The sequence below is a fragment of the Gopherus flavomarginatus genome, unplaced genomic scaffold (genome assembly GCF_025201925.1).
Source record: "Gopherus flavomarginatus isolate rGopFla2 unplaced genomic scaffold, rGopFla2.mat.asm mat_scaffold_67_arrow_ctg1, whole genome shotgun sequence".
Lineage (NCBI taxonomy): Eukaryota > Metazoa > Chordata > Testudines > Testudinidae > Gopherus > Gopherus flavomarginatus.
Window position 1 is genome coordinate 940282 of NW_026115140.1, and position 5777 is coordinate 946058.

Genomic DNA, 5777 nt, shown 5'->3' on the forward strand with positions numbered 1-5777 from the left:
CCTGTCCTTAGTCTTCCTCTTGCTTCTAATGTATGACAGATACCAATGTCCTGGCTGTAGATGTTCCTCCACGGTGGCCTCAGGGCTGGAAGAGCTCCCACTCCCTTCTATTACCTGGGGGCTGCAGCAGGGGCACAGAGCTTCTCTGGTCTCACTCCTTTACCCCTGCCCCGCTGTGGCCCTGACACCAGAGAAGCTCTGTGCCCGTGCTGCAGCCTCTGCGCCATATCAGGGAGTGGGAGCTCCTCCAGCCCTGGGGCCACCGTGAGGGAGACTTTTCCAGGGGGACCCAATTTGGCCAGGGGCCCCCGGGACCCCGACAGCCTGGATGTAGGGTTATGTGCGACCACAGCCCCACTATGTACCCCAGGAACATCTACAGCCAGGACATTGGTATCTGTGCCCCCCGAACCCACAAAGCCCCCCAGGGAACTTTACAGCCAGTATGTTGGTATCTGTGCCCCCCATAAATCTCCTAAGCGCTCCAGGACCCCTCCAGTCTGCACGTAGGTATCTGTGACACCCAGAAATCCCTGAATGCCCCAGGAACCGCTACAGCCTGGACTTAGGTATCTGTGACTCCATCGAACCTCCTAAACCACCCAAGACACCTCCAGCTATGACGTAGGTATCTGTTCCCCCCTCAACCCCCAATCCCCTCGAGACCCCTAGACCCTGGACGTAGGTATCTGTGTCAGCCCCGATCCCTTAAGCACTCCCATTACCCCTTCAGCCTGGACGTAACTACCTGTGACCCCCACGAACCCCCTAAGCCCCCAGGGATCCCTACAGCCTGGACACAGGTGTCTGAGCACCGCACGAACCCCCTAAGCTCCTCGGGACACATCCAGCCTGGATGTATCTGAGCCCCCAGTGAACCGCCTCATCTCCTCGGGACACCGACAGCCTGTACCTAGGTATCTGTGCCCCCCACAAACCCTCTATACCCCCAGGACCCCTCCAGCCCAGATGTAGATATCTGTACCCCCACAGCCCCCTGGGACTCCTACAGCCTGGAGGTTCGTATCTGTGCCCCCCATGAAACCCCAACCCCCCCTGCCCCCTCCAGCCTGGACATAAGTATCTGTGCACCCCATGAACCTATAAGCACCTGTAGGGACGCCTACAGCATGGACTTAGGTATCTGGGGCCCCCCAAAACCCTCTAAGCCCACCAGGGACCACTACAGCCTAGAGATAAGTATCTGTGCCCCCTGAACCCCATAAGCCCCCCCTGGATCCCTCCAGCCTGGATTTAGGTATCTGTGCCCCGTACGAACCCGCTAAGCTCCCCAGGGACCCTCCAGCCTGGACGGAGGTATCTGTGCCCCCCCACAATCCCTAAGTGCCGAGACACCCCTCCAGCCTGGAGGTAGGTATCTTTGCCGAACACAAACTGCCTAAGCCCCCCCCCATCGGGAACCCTCCAGCCTGGATCTAGGTATCTGTGCCCCCCCAACACACTAATTCCCCCTGGAAGCCCTATTGCCTGGACTTAGGTATCGCTGCCCCCCACAAACCCCCTAAGCCTCCTAGGGACCCCTACAGTCTGTATGTATCTGTACCCCTCAGAAAACCCCTAATCCAACCGGGGACCCCTACAGCATGGACCTAGGTATCTGTGCCCCCCAGGAACCCCCTAAACCCCCCAGGAACCACTCCAACCTGGACATAGTTATCTGTGCCTCCCAAAAAAGCCCTAAGCCCCCCAGGGAATCCTAGATCCTGGAGATAGGTATCTCTGCTGTCCACAAAAATTCCTTATACTCCCTGGAACCTCTCCAGCCTGGACGTACATAGCTGTGCCCGCCACAACCCCCCTAAGCCCCCCGGGACCCCTCCAGCCTGGATGTAGGTATCTGTGCCCCCCCAAAACCCTAAGCCTCCCCAGAATGCCTATAGCCTGGACGTAGGTATCTGTGTCCCCTACAATACCACTAAGCCCCCGCAGGGACCCCTCCAGAACAAACATAGGTATCTGTGCCCCTCACCAAGTTTTTAAACCCCCAGGGATCACTGTGCTCACCACAACCTCTAAGCCGTCCAGGGACCTCTCCAGCCCGGACGTAGATATTGGTGTCCTCCAGGAAGCCCTTAATCCCCACCAGGACCTCTACAGCCTGGATGCAAGTACCTATGCCCCCCACAACACCCCTAACTCCCCCAGAGTCCCGACCATCCTGGACGTAGGTATCTGTGACCCTACGAACCCCCTTAAGCCCCCCAGAATGCCTCCAGCCTGGACGTAGCTATCTGTACCTCCCATGACCCCTAAGCCCCCAGGGATCTCTACAGCCTCTACATAGGTGTGATGCTCTGTGCATTACCCTGAGTGGCCACACAGTGTCACTGTTGCTCCATGCAGGAAATGCTCTGGGCATTACTGTGATGGAGTGGGGACTGTCTGTGTGGGGGATGGGAGAGCAGCGGGTGACTTTAGGTGAGGGACAGGACCTAAGCCTGTAACTCGAGCTAGGCAGGGCTGAGAGAGTGAGCACCTTTGCCCGGGAAGCTGGACACAGGAAGGGGTCGGCTGGAGGGAGTTAGTTCAGTTTTGGTTTGGAATTCCTTGGTGAAAAAACACCGTGAAACTCCCCTTTCTTCTTCACAGAGGGCTTCAACACCCCTTTTCTCACTCAGGCTCACAACTGCCCAGAATTCGAGAACTGTCCCTGTTCCCATTGGACAAATGGGAGGAGCCTGAGGTACAGAGAAGGGAGGAGACCTACCCAAGGGCCTACACAGCAAGGCGGTGGCAGAGCCAGAAAGAGAAGCCGCCAGTCAGACTCCTGTTCTAACAGACAACAAATCCCCCCAGAGGCAGGGATAGAGCTCAGGAACTGAGATGGTTGGAAAATTTCATTCCAACCGTTTCTGTCCAAATATCCCATTCAGACTAAACCAGTTTGTTTCTCAGAATCATAACAAGTGAGATGGAAGTTCTTTGCAAAAAGATTTTGTTGCAAAACAAAAGCATCTCCTGTTTGTCACAGTGTGTTAAATTGTGTCATCACACACAAGGCGGAGACACTTAGATCTTGAAAATTATATAAAATGCTTCAGTCTGAGCTAAGTCATTGCTGCTCTTCCAAAATAAAAAAATACAAATAAAAAAGATTGTTTCAGCTAATCTATTATGTTATAATCTGCTCTGGTAAACGTGATGGGACACCTCATATTATGCACTACTCTTAGTGACAATCTCCAATGGATCCCCATCCTCCACCCACCATGAGGTAGGTAAGAGTGGATCATTATTATCCCTACTTGAAAGCACACCATGGCCGCTTCACTTCTCCTGCCTCCCCTAGACCCTGGACGTAGGTGTCTGTGTCAGCCCCGATCCCTTAAGCACTCCCATTACCCCTTCAGCCTGGACGTAACTACCTGTGACCCCCACGAACCCCCTAAGCCCCCAGGGTTCCCAACAGCCTGGACACAGGTGTCTGAGCACCCCACAAACCTCCTAAGCTCCTCGGGACACATCCAGCCCTAAGCCCCCCGGGACCCCTAGAGTATGGAGATAGGTATCTCTGCCATCCGCTAAAACCCATAATCCTCTCTGGAACCTCTCCTGCCTGGATGTACATATCTGTGCCCCTCCCCACAAACCACCTAAGCCCCCCGGGACCCCTCCAGCCTGGATGTAGGTATCTGTGCCCCCCCAAAGCCCTAAGCCCCCCCAGAATGCCTATAGCCTGGACGTAGGTATCTGTGTCTCCTACAGTGCCACTAAACCCCCCCACAGGGACCCCTCCAGGACATACATAGGTATCTGTGCCCCTCACCAAGTCCCTATGCCCCCAGGGATCACTGTGCTCACCACAACCCCCTAAGCGTCCAGGGACCCCTTCAGCCTGGACGTAGATATTGCTGTCCTCCAGGAAGCCTTTAATCCCCACCAGGACCTCTACAGCCTGGACGCAAGTACCTATGCCCCTCACAACCCCCCTAACTCTCCCAGGGCCCCGCCCATACTGGAAGTAGGTATCTGTGACCCTACGAACCACCGTAAGCCCTCGAGGGATCTCTACAGCCTCCACGTAGGTGCGATGCTCTGTGCATTACCCTGTGTGGCCACATGGAGTCACTGTTGCTCCATGCAGGGAAATGTTCTGTGCATTACCCTGCGTAACCACGTGGTGTCACTCTTGCTCCATGCAGGAAATGCTCTGTGCATTACCCTGTGTGGCCACACGGTATCACTGTTGCTCCATGCAGGAAATGCTCTGTGCATTACCCTGCGTGACCACATGGTGTCACTGTTGCTCCATGCGGGGAAATGCTCTGTGCATTACCCTGCGTGACCACATGGTGTCACTGTTGCTCCATGCAGGAAATGCTCTGTGTATTACCCTGTATGGCCACACAGTGCCACTGTTGCTCCATGCGGGGAAATGCTCTGTGCATTACCCTGTGTGGCCACACGGTGTCACTGTTGCTCCACGGGGGAAATGCTCTGGGCATTACCCTGCATGGCCACGCAGAGTTAATGTTGCTCCATGCACGAAATGCTCTGGGCATTACTGTGATGGAGTGGGGACTGTCTGTGTGGGGACTGGGAGTGCAGCGAGTGACTTTAGGTGAGGGACAGGACCTAAGCCTGTAACTTAAGCTAGGCAGCTGGGAGGGGGTCAGCACCTTTGCCCAGGAAGCTGAATAAAGGAAGGGGCTGGCTGGAGGGAGTTAGTTCAGTTTTGGTTTGGAGCTGGGTTGTTGGAATTCAGGGTATCCCAAACTGGGAACTAAGCTTCCTGAACCCCCAGAAGGACTCGATTGAGGGGTCCTGGTTGTGCCCAAAACCCCTGCTGTATCCTTCGTTCCTGTTGGCCAAAAAAACCTTCTGTTTTACTGGCTGGCTGGCTCACTGTGTGTCCCAGGAAGAGGGGTGCAGGGCCAGATTCCACCACACTACGTGACACCCCCTAAGTCCCTCTGGGACCCCTGCAGCCTGGACGTAGGTATCTGTGCCCCCCACCAAACTCCTGAGCCCCCCCCGACCCCCTACAGCCTGGACCTAGATATCTGTGCCCCCCACGAACTCCCTAAGCCCCCCAGGCACCCCTTGAGCCTGGACGTAGGTGGAACACTTCTGCCAGGCTGAACTGATAGCAGCAAGGACTGGGTTCAATACATAGGGGTCCCTTGCCTACAATGTAATGCAAACCAGCTCGAGCCCCCACCCAGTGACATGGGAAAATTTTACACACGCACTCCTAGGTGCCTCAAAGAGGCAATACTTCCCCTCTTGCAAGCATAGAGTCTGGGTGTAGCAGAAAATGTTTAATAACGTGAGATAAACAACATAGCATTAAATTGGGAAAACACCTCAACTAGGCCGTGTCCTTTTCCCTGGGCTCATGAGTCCAGCAATCCCCAAATCACCCCAAGGATCCAAAGTCCAATATCTCCAACGTTTCAAGAGTCCAGCAACCCCAAAATCACCCACAGTTGCGCAACCCCAGAGTTCAAGAGTCTATCTGCAGGGTTTTTCCCCCTGCCAGCCTGAGTAGAAAGGGGCAACTTATGTGGTCCACTGCTGACTGCTCTGCCTCTCCATAGGATTCTGCTTTTGCCTTCCCCACAAACTGCTCAGCTCAGTCCCCCAGCTGCTCTGCCAGCCGACCTGTGTTCTGCTCCAGCTGTCCCCCAAAACTGCTAGACTCACCTCACTCTGTGGGCCACTCCCACAAATTGCTCCTGTCTGCCAACTACTGTGTTCTGCAATACAGTTTCAGAGTCCCCCACAAGCTAACACATCTTTTCAGTAATTTCAGC